The 15,056-nt window shown below is 45.1% G+C and overlaps 1 protein-coding gene and 1 long non-coding RNA gene across 4 annotated transcripts in view; one reads left to right on the top strand and one right to left on the bottom strand.

Annotated features, from left to right (window-relative positions):
- Positions 1-400: 400 nt before the first annotated feature.
- Positions 401-13,033, bottom strand: LOC133625303 (uncharacterized). Its single transcript, XR_009818605.1, has 3 exons — positions 12,836-13,033; positions 11,366-11,519; positions 401-2,006 (listed from the first exon to the last, which is right to left on the bottom strand). It is a non-coding gene; the product is annotated as an uncharacterized LOC133625303 (long non-coding RNA).
- Positions 11,929-15,056, top strand: part of RNF19A (ring finger protein 19A, RBR E3 ubiquitin protein ligase) — a 61,552-nt gene continuing 58,424 nt past the window's right edge. The window contains exon 1 of one of the 3 annotated variants that reach the window (XM_061994990.1): positions 11,929-12,053. The gene's annotated coding sequence lies outside the window, so the exon portion shown is untranslated. Of the gene's footprint in view, positions 12,054-12,779; positions 12,912-13,124; positions 13,356-15,056 lie in introns of those variants that run through there. The other 2 variants (XM_061994988.1, XM_061994989.1) reach the window with 2 other exon arrangements.

Here is a 15,056-nt window from a genome sequence, read left to right as displayed (position 1 = left end):
TTGTGTGTTTTTTCTCATCTCTCTGCTCTATTCTGATTGTTCATTAATAAATCAAACCATTTCTCCCCACGTTGAGTATGTTTTGCCCATGATGCTAATTGCTGAGTGATCTCCCTCTCCTTATCTCGATTAGCAAACCTCTCATTATATTTCTTTCTCCCCTGTCCGGTTTAGGAGGAGGAGTGATGAAACAACTTGGTGGGCACCTAGTACTCAGCCAGGGCTAAACCATGACACTCTTTTAAACCTATTTGTGCATATGAAGGAAGGAAGGAAAGAACCTTATTTTTGTACAGCTGTTTTCACAGTGCCTTTCATTTACCTGGCTTTAGAGAATGACACTAGATTTAGATACATACCAAATGATCAGTTTTATTTATTGATCCAAAAATTAGTCATTGATACATTCTAATGTGAATAGATCATTGGGCAACAGGAATGAAGGAACTTTGAAAATGAAAACGCCCAAAAGGTGTATTTAGGTGCTTTTCTTTCACAACAGGAACACTACTCAGTTTGGATGCCCAAAGATTTGTCTAGCTCCTGTTAAAACACCACATATGGTTTTCTTGTTGCCCTGCTATTTCATTCCATACATGAATTATTGAAAATATTTATTTGACAGTTTGTATAGAAGTACCTTATATTCTGATAGTGTCCATTTCAGTTTCAGGAAACATAATATATCGATATTGTGGATTATTCTTCTTGCAATTAAACTAGTTCAACAAGTTTAACTGCTCAACTTGCTTAAGCTCAACTCTGTAGCTTAGAACTTCTCTGTTTTCTCCAGAACAGGGCAAAGTTCCAGGGCGAACTCAGTGAAGTTCCACTTGCCCTTGGTTTCCTCTTTTCTCTAGATAACCATCTGTTTTCTCAAAGCATTTTGTTTAAATTTGATTTCTCAACTGAATGCAGCATTTTGTCATTTTCTTCAGAATTCTACAATACTAATGAGATGGCGAGAACTGACAGCCTTGTTGCCCTTGTTCTCTATGTGCGTCTGTGTAAAACAAAACACTAGACCTTGCAACAAAAATATATATTCAAATTACAGGTTTTTCTGGCATCATGTCTTCATATTGTGCTAAAATAATCTCCTGCAGTCTCTATTCGGTGTTTCTATTTATGCATCCTGTATTTTGCTTAACAGTAAGACAAAAAGCAAGCAAGCTGTCATGGGCATAGCATTATGGGGATGTTAATACCCTCCTCTTTGGGCTCCTTCTATCAAAGTTGAAGGTGATTCTTGTTTTTACCAATAGGTTTAGAATCATTCTCTTCCAGCTTCTGCGTGGGGAACATGGGCTTGGACTCAAAAATGGAATGAGGCTCAAGAGCAGATGCTCCAGGATAGTTGTGTTCTGCCTCCTCGTTTCACATCATTCACTCTCTCAGAGTCTCAGCTATAACTGAAGGGAATCATGGAAAACCTCTTTCTGTTAGTTTATTCACTTCTGAACAGCCCTAGCACTCATCTCCAAGGCTGGCTTCCAGCCCCTCAACAGCTACACAGGCAGAGCCAGTGTCTGTGAGTTGGGTCTGTGTGCCAGCTGCATCCCACACATGCCAGCCCATTCCCTCTCCCCAAGCAAAAGATTCCAATGGTCTTTTGGGGAGCCCTACCTTCTTTAGTGAGCTTTGTTGCTCAGCCTGAAAACTTTGGGAAACTTCAGAAAAAAATGGGACTCTGAAAAAGATAAAAGTTTGCTACGGTGCAAAGACCTGTGATCTTGTTATGGATGTGACTTTCTCCTTCTACTCATTCTAACCCTCCTCACGTGCTTTAATCCCATACAGGGCACTCTCAGTGGCTTGTATTTGGCTGTAGTATGCGTTATTTATCTCTGGTACTGCAGAAACCAAGGTTTCATGTGCAGTAAAAAGGAATAAAAGCTACCAACCAGTTAGCTCACACTTTTGCATAGGAAAAAAAAAATCCTTGTGAAGGGCCTTCAGTGCTTCCCTCCAGTTGCTGTTGTGATCTGCCTGTCAGAATCCTCCAGCTGTGGAAAGATTGGTTTAAGAGTCTTAAAAATGGGATAAGAGTTTACTTGCAAATTAAACTATATAAGCTATCATCACTGATTAATTATAGCACTTCGCTTTTAAGTATGAGCATTTATTATACCAAATAATTCTGCAAGAATCATTATCTAAATTTTTAGTAATGCTGTGGAGGAAGGAAGAAATGAACATTTGACACCTATTTGTGATACTTGACTAATCTGAAGGCAGAGTTCATTTTACCTAAACTTAACTGTTCAAATGGTAAACATGAATCTAAGATCATAATCTGCACTCTCCATACACTGAAAGACAGATGCAGCCAGAAGGTGATTCATACAGCTTCCTCATAGACAATTAGTTGACATGAAGCTACAGTATGTTATGGGAAAACGACATGCTTTGGATATATGATAAAATGTTTACATTAACCTGTGACTTCAGTGTCAGAATCTGAATCGTTTATCTCCAGTCTTCAGAAAAAGTAAGGTACATCCTTCATATCCTAACCTCAGGTGCCCAGGATCCAAGTGTTTTGTTTTACCATGGCGAGTAAAAAATAAAGATACTAAAAAAAATCAGTCTTCATGCATTTCTATTACCAGATGATAGGAACCCTACCTGTGAGCTGGAGATTTTTTCCTTTTTTTGTCAACAAAACTGAAATAAGCAAGCATCCCTCCATATGTTTGACTCCTTAAATTCACTTTTAAGGGAAGGAAGTATTTCACTGATGTAAATTGCAGTCTAGTAAAATCCTAACGGTATCCCTGCATTCTAACTTCTACCAGCACAATGAAAGAAATTGGGGGAAAAAAAAAGTAATCACGCTAGAGCAATGGGAAGTTGCAAGCGATTAAGAGATTTAGTCCCAATAAGCGTCCTGCAAAAAAGACAAGCAAAAAAAAAAAAAAGCATAAAACAAATAGATGGCAAAGAATCCAAAGATTTCATAAAAATAAATTCATTGTCATTTTGTCTTCCTCTTAGGAAGTGATGATTTGGTTGGCTTTTTTTCAGGTAACCAAGCAATACAGTTGTCATGACGCAGGTTGGGAATCAGAAGTAAGAGTGTGTCATGAGAGCTTTGCTGTCAAGCTGCAATTCAGCACCATGAAAATGATTTGCATTGATGACTTTGGAGCATCTGTCATTATGACTAAAGTAGTTACTCCATTGAGCCCTGTCTCTAGCAATAGGCAACATCAGAGGCTTCAGAGGAACTGCTCTGCTACAAAGACTGAATGTACATGTGGAGGTGCAAATTCTTCCCTGGTCAGTGGTTGGAAGACTGCATCATTTGCTTATTGTCTCTTCAGCTCTGTAGTTACGTGAATAGCTCTGAGTTACGTGAGTTATGTAAACTCATCCAGCCTTTTGTAAATGTTAGCTAAGTATCTGGGTATAATCATGAATTTCAGGCATCAGTAATATCAGATTCCGTATTGCATGGCTTAGGCCTGACAGCTAAATAGGTGGTGCAGTGACCTAAAGCTTAAAACATACCCTCTGGGCACTGCAGAAAGGCCTTCACATGAACAGAGACATGTGTTGCCATTTACTGTTTCAGGGGAAAATTTTGCACCAAATCTCATAACTATTGCTATGTTCTAACTCTGTATTCCTGACTGAAGTGAAGGACAATCCAATCAAGCAGCAACAGCAAGAGCAGGATCTCAGTACCTCAACTGTCAGCATTAATGCTGCAACAGCACAGAGCACTTCTCAGACTGGAAGGCTGGTGAGCTGTTGTTCCTCACTGGGGATTGTGCTTCTTGGTTGCACAGCTGGCTCAGGCCATGTAGAGCTTAGCTCAAATGCATCTACATACCCTGTGTTAGAGAGAAATCCCATGCTGTCATGGAGCCTGCTTGCTGAGCAGTACGGTTGCCCTTTTGTTGCTTCAAATAGAAACCTGGACTATCTCAGTGGTTAAACTTTACTAAAACTTGAAACAAACAAAAAACCCCAAACATTCAACAAGTTTCAGTGTCAGGTGTTTGTTCTGATTCTAACCCTTTAAGGATAAATGTTGTGCTGGAACACCTTCTGGAAAGTGGTGAGTGGCACTGCAGTCTCCGGAGAGGACTCACTTCTGCAGGTCTTGTAGTACACTGCATCTCCAGGGAGTATAGGATTAGGAATGGTATCTGAAGGAGAAAATTATCTCCCAAAAGAAAGGTGAAACTCTAACCCTTCCTTCTAATCACCCAGACTTTGTGACTCATTACCCTTAGGTGAGAGGAAATCTCTCTCTGTATATCTTGGCCAGAACTTAGTGTGAGGGTTGGAGGGGGAGCAGAGTGAGTGAAGTCTCAAGTGTCATGTGTTTAGCTGATCTAATGCAAAAATAGAAAGGCATTAAGGGGAAAGAAACCCTGTGAAGACAAGCCAAGGAAAAAAAAAAAGGAAGCAATACCAACACACAGAGTACCTTCTGCAGAACTTGAGGCAGACATAATTCTCAGAGAAGACAAATCCACTCATTCCTGCCTTGATTACTTTGGGACAGTAGGCAAATTCTAGCATGAAAGAAAGTAAGAAGCTAACTCAAGACATCTGGTTCTAGAAGTTAACAACTTCAGCCTAAAATACATGTTAAATATATTTTAAATGAAACCAGTTTTCTTTTTGAGAAGGATGGGCAAAGTTGGCACACCACCCAAGAGCTGTAGCACCCCATTTGTAGCATGGCAGAGGTGAAGCTGGATGGAGGGCCAGCTCCTGGGGACCTTGTTGGACAGCAGGGAGAAGAAAACACATCACAGCATTTTCCTCACTTTGCAAGTGTCTATGAAGAACTCTGTGTACAAACTGTATAATACGTTTTCTAGTCCTATGGTTTTGAGCATGATCAAGAAACCAAACTGGACAAGACTTGGCAAGACGTAGTCCAGAAGATTATCCTATAGCTGATCCAGAAGGCTGTTAGTATGGGAGCTGTTATGGATAAAGACCCACTGCCCAAACTCAACAACACACAGCCAATCCTCTCCCAGAGAGCATGGTCTGTCACCTATCAGATATTCCCAGGAACATTCTACCAACTGTGTAGGTAAAAGGCTAGTGGACAGCAACAAACGTAGTCCTTCCCAGTGAACCCAGTGGGATTCACTTCTTGCCTTTCATGGGTCCAGAACCCACGTGTTCTTTCACAGAGTAAAGCTGGCTGGTTCACCCAGTGCAGACTGAGCTGTCAAAGGCTTCAAGAATGCAGAGAGGAGCTAGAAAGTAGGCAGAACTACTTAACATTCCAAAATAAATATAATCTGCCAGTTCAGCTTCCTTCCTTGCACATGTAGGAGAAGATTTCCATCAGGGTTGGATCTGCATCTCATGGTAGTACTGCTGGAGATAGCTCTGTTGTCACTCCTCTGCTGTGATGCCTTTCAGCTCCTCACTGGAACATGGCTCCTGAAGACATCTGTACCCTCAGGGCCAGCACTGCAGACTTGTATATAGATACAGGGACTTGGCCCAACCACTTGCAAATTGCATCCTAAGAGAATTAGTTGGAGCAGTTCTCCAAAGCTAACTGCCTGGGTATCTGGGAGAGGTGCAGGAACTGGGCTCAGCCCTAGAAAATGCACATTTCTGTGAGCACCAGCTTAGACTGGAGGATGAAGAAGTTTGGGAGACAGAAACTAATCTCTGTCAAAGATTTGAGGCATTACATCAATGGTCTTAGTTGATATTTCTCCTTCTTTGTAGCCTGGTCTGAGTGGGGACCAGACTACTTTTGACTGCTGCAAATACTTCCCTTGCATATGGAAGGGATATTTGAGACCAGCAGTTATCTTTCAGTGATGTTGCATCATAGCCAAACCAGGCACGTCCTGATATGCCGCCTACCATGAATCAAAACTATTTAGAGCTCTCTGTCAAAGATTTAACTACGTACCATTCCTGGATAATCTCACAGGTCTGCAGTCACTGCCCTCCCTATACAATGACTGCCCCAAAAAGGGCTGGAGGTTTTGGGAATTACTGGAGAGTTTATTGGGATTTGGATGCTTCTGGCCACAGGAAATTGCTGTTACTAACTTGTATCAGGAGTCAGCTTCATGCAAGAAGTTCACCCCTCACTCTGGAGGCAGTCTGGGAGGCCTGTTCCTGGCTAGCTTGAGGAAGGAGAGACAACAGAAGAGAGCTAAACGCTGCAATTGCAACTTCATGAGTCACACAGAGTAATCATGGTAAACAGAAAACTTGCCAGAGATGTTGGCAGGAAGACAGGCATGGTCACAAGTGCAATGCTCGTGGTGAAACTGCCACTCTGGAGGTGGCCTGAGTGCGTAGAGCAGAGTGGCTGTACACAGCACATAGAATTTACCTGCTGATGCTGGGGAGAACCAGACTGCCTCAGAGTGCCCTGCCCATGTCTTCCACTCTTGGGCAGTGGCTGAGGCTGAAAGATGTTCTATTATAAGTGGGAATTGCCAGACAACTTGCTACAGCTGTGTTTGCAGTCCCCCACGCAGGGCAAAAGACTCTCCCCAATGAATGAATCATCTGTCCTGGTGAAGCCAGGAAGGATGACACAGTTCTGGAAAGCTCTCCCTGTATAGGGGTCCTGTGTCCTACTGCTGCTTGTCTGTTGGCTCTCACAGCCTTAGCCATTGTATCATGAAATCACATCCCACCTAAGCAGGGGCTAAGGGCAACCACTCCTCACCAGCCCGCACCTCTGTCCTTTTCCATCACCAGTGTGACTCTACACACCAATGGTTCTGCCAGAGCTCTGCTTGTGTAAGTCCCTCTTGAAGTCAACGATGGTCAAAGCCATAAGGAGTCTTTCCATAAGGGTGTTGGGGCCCTGAGGGTAGCCACAGTCCTTACTGTCCAGGGGCCCCATTTCAGCCCCCTGATGTTGTCAGCCCCTGCTCCAACAACACTGCAATGTATCCAGCTTCCACAGCCCTGCCCTGCCCAACCATGGATCCCATCAAGCTAGGCCCAGCTGTGGGCTCACATCCCAGCCTGGCACCAGCCTGTCCTCAGGGAGGTGCCCAGAGATGGGGCTGCCTCAGTGCTCTCCAGCTGCCTGGCTTAGGGCTGCAGTGGTGGACAGGCTCCAGCTGCCAGGCCCTGCCCTGCTGCCATGGGGATGCCCTGGCCCGTGCTGCTCCTTGACAAGATGGTTCTGTGGCCATAGGGGAGTCAGGAGTTGTACACTACAGGTTGAGCCAAAGAGGACGCTTCCCTCACTGTCTTTGTTCAACATGTGCTTATGCTGGATATGCAACACTTGGCAGACTGCAGGCAGCAGCCTGCGGCAATGGGTTATGTGGTGTCATGCCTGCCCAGAATCCCCTCCTCACGCTGTCAAGGCTGGTAGGTGGGCACATATACTGCCTTCAGTTCCACTTGAAGCAGGTCACTGTGAGCACACATTGTAAGATGCTTCTGCAGAGAAACACTCTGCTTCTGCACATCTCGTGGACACGGGGACAGAGATTCCCTTTGGCCCCTCATTGTCACACAGATGGCGTATTTTTTTAAATGCCTGAGTGACCCATGATAATTAACTGTGGTATGAGGACATGCAAAGAGACAAGGCCACAAGGCCTTCTGACACTTTTGGAGGTGCTGTACCATCAGTAGTAGACTGTGGCTGTGCTGCGCCCTGAAGTTGGATCCCCATGGGCACCGAGTACCTCGCTCCCTCACTTCTCCTGTCCAAGCTTTTTTGTGAGGGAACTTGTAGATACACTGCAGAGGAGCCACCCCAGGAAGGATTATGCAGTAATAGGCCAACTGGTGGACTAGGACTTTGGGGTGCAGCGTGTCACCATGAAAACACGGAGGCACTGTTTGTGACTCAAAGGGCAGCTAAATCTGAGCAGATATTAGCTCCTCAGGGAAGCACAAATCTAAACGTTCTCCACCTCTGCCAAAGATGGACTGTACATGCCGCTTGAAGGACCCTCTGACTGACTTGAGATCAACTTTAAAAAATGTTTCCTGAGCAGGGTTATTTCCACCATGACTTCAACCTTTTCACATCTAGTGATGTTGATGAAAAAGTTATTTAGAAAACCCTCAAGCACTTTTACCTTTATGCAGTGTTTCCCCCTACCCCATTGTTCTTATACTTAAAACAGCAAAAACATTCTTGCTCAAGCTTTCCAGAAACAATTTCACCTTTGGGCAGGAACTAAGCACATAACTTCTCAACCCAGAATAACAGAAGTTTCAGGCTGTTCTGAGCAACGGAGGAGGAAAGCCCAGGAGACTAGAATGGAAAGAGTGTTGTGAAACAGAAATTATAGTCTGCTGCTTTTCACAGTATAACTAATTCTTACTTGATTTTAATTTCTTTTTTTTTTCTGTCAAATTTAAGCTACCTAAAGATACAGTGATAGCAACTGACCTTTTAAAAGGGCTGTCTCTAAGATGAGTATCACACATTCATCTTGCAGCTCCTCACCTTTAAGTACCTGACTTCCAAAATAACTGCTAGAGCTTCAATATTACCTCCAGTAATGGAGTTTTAGGTGTTCAAGAAATGTTAAGCTCATAAACCAGTCTTTTGCACATTTTTGGAGCCTTACAAGTTGAGTGACATCTGATACATGTTTACAAGCAATCTTCTTGGATTCACTGAATCACAGAATCTTAAGGGTTGGAAGGGACCACTCTGATTCTGTAAGTATTTCTGTTCTCCGTCTTTAGATTTGCAAATAGATCTTTCTTGCAGTAGGCATGTTCTGGGGCCTACATATCTTCTACATATCTTAAATTTTCTACCCTTGCTTTATCTTTATTGGCTACTACAGAAATGGATTAGATCAGATGATGTAACTGCTGTTTGAAATGGCTATAGAAGCCTTCCTCTTTAATGTTTTATGACATGATGATAATTTGGAAAGTTCAAAGCCTGCAGAGCATTTACTGGTATCTTGCCACTTTGTAACTCAGATCTGTGAGGTTGCTTCTACATCAGATAACTCTATTTGACACTAATCCATTGTCCTAGGCTTGTCATCATGGTATCCCTGTATATAAATATCCTTTCATTTCATCTTCAGGTTAATGATGCCTTTTGTGAAAATCCTAACCTAGATTTCTTAAGAGTATGTATTTTTTAATCTACTGCACCCAGTACAATTGATGACAACCAGTTAGTAGCAAAAAATCTCCCTCAAAGAGTAAACAGAAGCCTGACAGAATTCAACATCTATTCCTGTCCTGTGCAATTTCTACTTTAGCTATACTAATATACAATAAGATACTTATCAGTTATACTGGTATTTATTAGTATTGTCTATTTTTGCATGCCTGGTCTAAAGACATGTTTTGCTGTCAATGGATATTGCAGATATTTTAGTTCATCAAAGGGTTTCATCCTTTCTTCTTTAGTTGCAAGTCAGAGTGCATTTCCATACTATATTTTCTACAGTGGCAAAATTGATCTAGACAGTTCTCTTCCTTCCCTATGCCACTTGTTCCTGCTGCCACATCAATCTTCTGCTATGCTTTTTGTGCAAATGCAGCCATCTGTGGGGCAACACTGTAAGACAGATCAGTAAATGCAGGGGTGTTAAAAATAAACTCTCTAGGAAAAAAAAAAAATTGGCAAGACAGTTGAGATGGCAAATGTAGGAGAGCGGTGAATCTCCAAAGAAAGAGTGCTCTTCAGAACAAGATGAAAGAAAAGCTGGGGACACAAATGCACGTGTCAGAAGGGGAAAGGTTGAAGACGTCTCTTTTCCTCCTAAAAATCATAAACTGGAGACCAGATGATGGCAGAGGCTACAGGAAATATAAAACTAGCTGTAGAAAAAATGAGTTTGGCTTTACCAATTCTGTGTTGAAGATGATGGTTGAATATTCATTCAGATAAAGATTTCTAAGAGAGACTCAGATGTGGGATCAGAGACATGGAAACGTTTACCCATTGTATTTGAAATTCTTCCAAAAGACGTTTAAAGAAAAGACTATAGATATATGAAATTCTGGCCCAAGCCACTGAATTTTACAGTACCTTTTCATACTGGACAGCAGCTTCTCGTATGTAAATACTGAACCTATACTGAGGCCAACAGTCCATACATACATAGATTATGAGAAAGACATACTAAATTAAGATAAAGTTATCCATGTCATACCCTTTCTACTTTCCCTACCACTAAGAGAAAAGTCACTTTTCTTCCTCGGCCCTATCTGCTCACCTCTCTTCATGCTGATACGATTTTTGCCCTTCCACATTTGACAGCACATTGTGTGTGCTTATGTCTCCATAGAACATACCAGATGCTTTGCTTGGAGGACAGTATTTTTGTATTCTGATATAATACTTTGTACTTTTCTGCCAGCAGATGAATTAAATACACAGAATGTTTCAATCCTAGATGTCTTCCAGAAAGTGCCTTGGAAAGACAGGCTTGTTTGTTTTCATAAATTTTGTATGCTTCACAAAATGCAGTGTGCATGAGGTATTTTCCTCTTTGTTAAAGGGTGTGGGCAGTCCCTGTTTTTCCTTAATACTTCTTTGTCATCCTGTTGATGACAAAGCAAGCAAATGAACACATCTTCCCTACATTTCAAAACAAACTACTGTTAGTTTTTGTGTACAGCTTGTGCAAAAAAGATTCTCTTTCTTCCCTGTGCTTTCTGCATGTTGTTAATTGACTATTTTGAATGCTTCTGATGAAAAGCACCTACTTGGCTGCAGGTTCTCTGCTGAAGAGCTCTCAGGAAGGTGGCTGGTTGGAGGTTTGCTTTGTCCCTCACCAGCTTCAAGGAGAAACCATCTGACCACCACAGTGACGGCTAAGTCTCCCAGCACAGAATTTTAACTGCCCTGCCCCATTCTCCAGCATTAGCCAAGAGACTTCAGAATATTTGTACCGATTTGCTGAATCCCTTTGGACATTTAGAAAGTAATACATTACTTCACTGCTTTGTTTTTCTTGTTGGTTTTTGGTTTATTAGTGGTCGCACATTTGAGTTGGTAAAATGGTTTCTTGTTCCTGCTCCAGTCAAAGTGTATTCACTATCCCATCATGCTAATCCATATACTAACCTTTCCGTTCCCTTCTGTGTTTTCTGTTTAGCTCATTCACATCTACTATTTTTCTCCTCATTTTCTTTTTTTTTTTCTCCTCTAATTTTAGGAACTTTAGTTCTCTAATTCCATTTCTCTGCACCAAATCTCATACATAAGAAAATGGCCAAGGCTTCACTCTGCAGTTATATGTAATATTCTTCTTCATATCTTATCCAATCAAAAAAAAATGGCACCACTTACATACCTGAAGCAATACATATATGTTTGCAGTACTGGAGCCTAACTCACCTAGCTACTGACTTTTACAAGCAAAGAAGGAACTCTCATGGTTTCTACACAACATACCAAAATTCCAGGATCATCCCATTGTTGTAACCGTCATTTTCAGGTTCCCCTCCATTTGTTGTAATCACCTATTCAGTCATTTCAGATTAAGCATCTCAGCATAGAATGACTCACATCCACTTGTAATTTGATGTACTGGAAGTAGTCCTATTGACTGAAATGGACCAAATAAATAAAGAAATTAATAAATACAAGTATAGGTGCAAGCCTTTAACAGACTGTACATTGCAAATCCCACAGGAAAAGCACGGTACACTTTATTCATTTCACAATATTTGCACATGTTAAACGCAGGCTAGGTAATTAATAACTTTTTTCCAAAGTAAGCTTTCAGGTTTCATACTAGCTTATCGGAACCACTGCTAGTCATCTATAAGCACAGGATAAAATGCCGTTCCAGAGAATTCAGAGGTGACATGAGACAGCGTGAATGATTAACTAGTGAGAAAAAAAAAGGGCATACGATTTAAAAGCAGTGCAATATTAATGCATGCAAATAATTCTTAAAATATGCCAGAGGGCAGAGGAGAGCGGTTCGGAGCTGGCTCAGCAGCGGAGGTCAGGAGCGCCGAGCAGGCTGAGGGAGAGGGCAGCAGCTGAGACAAGATTGCAGACGGGAGGAATCCCGTGAAAGACGGCGTGAAGGTCGGTGGGAAAAAGAGACGGAAAACCGGAGCAGCGGGGCCGGGTGAGCCGTACCGCTCGGGCGGAGGCAGGGCGGGATCGTAGCTACCGAATCCCGGCACCGGGGAGCCAGGGAGCGATGCTGTTAGCTGCATAGAGTGTGGCCGCGCCGTGCAAGACGACTTGGGGGCTCCTGGCAAATTCTGAGAGAGGCTCTATCTCAAATGGCAAAAAGGGGGGTAAAATACCATGCCGGTATTTTACAGCATGGAATCAGTGCTCTGTCATTTCGCCGAGCACATCAGCATTCAGTCATATGATCCCATTGAGATGCTTCGACATTCTGCCGTACACTTTTATATTTTAACGGGTGTGAAGCCCACGGAAGAGTAAATAATTCCTCAGTGTTGCCGCCGCTGCCGTCGGCAGCGCTGCGGAGTCCCCGCGCACCGGCACAGCGAGCCAACCGCCCCCGGGAAAAGGACACCGCCCGCGCCGGGCCACAGCAGAGCAGGCAGCGGGTGAAGGGGACGGGCTCGGCTCCCACCGCCCCCGCTGCTGGGGCGGGCGGCAGCGCCCTGCGGGGACCGCGGCGGGAGCACCGCGCCTGGCCCAGAGCCGCGGCCGCCCCGCCCCGCGCGCCGCCGGCGACGGGCGAAGGGGCGGCCCCGGCGTGCGCGTGAGCTCAGCGCGTCGCGGAAACCGCCCAACCCCGCGCCGCCTCCCCCGCCTCCGCGGGCAGCGCCCGCCCCGCGCCGCCGGGCTCGGCGCGCCCCGCCCCGGCCCGGCCCGGCTCGGCCCGCCCGCGGCAGCACCGCCCCCGCCGTTCCACACACACACACGCACCCACACACAGACGCTTCCTGCGTGGGGCCGGGCCTGGGCAAGCGGAACGGTGCTGCTTCCTCCCGTCGACTCACAGGTACCGGGGATGGGCCCGCGAGGGGCACGGAGGGGCCTGGCGGTGGCGCGGGGGTTCCCCTGCCTCGGGCCTCTGCCGGCGGCCAGCAGCAGCAGCCGCCGCCGCCCTGAGCGTGGCGGAGGTTGAGGGGTGGAGCGCAGCCTACGAGCCGGAGCCGCCTCTGGGCGGGGGCCCGAGCCCGGGTGGGAGCGGGTCCGGGTGGGTCTCTGCTGCGGTCGAGGAAGCCGCGGCCCAGGGGTGTCCCGGGGGCCGGGGGGAAGTCGGCGGCGTCCGCCGCTGCTCCTCACATTGCTGGAGGGTGAAGTCATCGTGGCCATTGTCTCCCCTCGGCTCCCCCCATGCGGACCGAGGGGCCTGTCCCGAGCCGTGGCGAAGGAGGAGGGGGTTCCGGCCGGTGTGGGCCGCCTCCTAGCCGAGGAGCTGTGGTAGCGGGGAAACTGCCGGGTGGGTTTTCGGTTGGCCTCGGTGTGAGGGGCGGGGGTGTGCGGGGAGGAGCTGCCGCCCGCCCGGGTGGGCTACGGCGCCGCGGGGAGCCCCTCGGCGGGCGCCTCGCTCCCGCCACCCAGCAGCGGCATCGGGCCGCTGGCGGGGCCCTGGAAACCCGTACACTTGAACTTGCAGGGCACGGGGATAACGCTGCGCGCAGCTCCCGGGCCTTCGGCGCAGTCCGAGTGGCAGGGTTTGCACGCTTCGCCCCACCGAGAGTTTCTGCGTTACGTTTCTGTGTCTGTTGTGTGTGTACCCCCGTATCAGATGAATCGGCGGAGGTTTCAAGTGGCTAGGAATATTACATCTCGGCCGTGAAAGCGATGGGGAATAAGAAGTGGCTTGACTATCGCGCCAGTGTCTTCCGAGTGTTTTCCTTGCACAAGTCCTTCTGCAGAACTGGGAGTTTTCCACTTGACAGGGTACACACGGCAACTATTGCAGGCACAAGTAGGGAAAAGCGTGTAACAATCCAAAAGCCAGGAGGCATGTAATAGAGCTGAAGAGGTGATGGTTGGTAAAAGAGATGTGTCCTTCTGCCTGCCCCTTCTGCTCCGGTGCTCTCTGACAGAAATGGAGCTTTGCCAAAGAGACAGTAGTGGAGTAGAGTTATGGAGATATGCCAAAGGGACGATAGTAGAATGCAGTTACTGCTGAGCAGAGAAACCAGATTTGAAACCTTCCTGCCCTCGTGGTCACTTTCTGGCAATGTGTCTGTTTCCCTGAGATGCACAACTTTTGTTTCTGTTAAAATGCTGTAGTTGGCACTGGTGCTGGTTAGTGCTTTATCTCAACTCTCATCAAGGACAGCATTATTTTTAAAAAGCAAAGGGCAGTTTGGGAAATAAGTCTTGCAGGACTAAATTCTGTAGACAAAACCCATGATAAATTAATTTTAAAGAGTTCTTTAAAAAAAAAATCTCTTTTTGTCAGCCAACCTCTTCTAGTATCTGTTGAAATGCTTTTTACTAAGTTCTTTGAAAAATAAGGCTTTCAGTTTAATATCCAGATCAAACTGAAGTATAAATTCTCAATTGCCTGGCCAACAGAATTCACTTGTGTGCTTAGAAATGATGGCTGTATAATGTTGCTAACAGTTCGCAAAGCCTTACCATTATTGAGTTGTAAACAGCTAAATGCACGTACTTCAGGCTTTCAGAAAGCTGAGAGAGCACTTTTTTTTTAAAATTGCATGTGAACTAGGCCTTTTTGGTCCAGAAAATGAAAGTTTCACTTTTGCATAATGGCAATAAGGCTGCTCTTATTTAAACATGAGTTCAGTAAAAGGCTTACGTATGCAAAACTCTTCTATATGCGTATTTCCTGAAGTATGCCAAAGTTTCAACTGTGTTTTCTACAGTTCAGCATTTATAAAATGTCGAATTCTAGCTGTTATGTTTACATTGTCAGCTGGCTTTTAATTTAAGGACACCACATCCTTTCTAAAGGAGGGAGCTGAAATAGGTATATGTGTGGTTTTTTTTTCCCTCCTTTTCCCTTCACATCTACCACACGTGTCACATCTTATATAGAACAGTTGTCAGACTTTGGTTAGTTGTGCTAGCTGAGGCTCAGGAGGAGAAGGATGCTTGACAGATGTATTTGTTTACCTCCATAGGATGTACAAATCCTGGTTTCTCTGTTAGTAAATGGATCATT

This window comes from Colius striatus, chromosome 4, assembly GCF_028858725.1.
Source record: "Colius striatus isolate bColStr4 chromosome 4, bColStr4.1.hap1, whole genome shotgun sequence".
Classification (NCBI taxonomy): domain Eukaryota; kingdom Metazoa; phylum Chordata; class Aves; order Coliiformes; family Coliidae; genus Colius; species Colius striatus.
The sequence above is the reverse complement of the archived record's forward strand: the minus strand, read 5'-3'. Positions and strand labels throughout refer to the sequence as shown.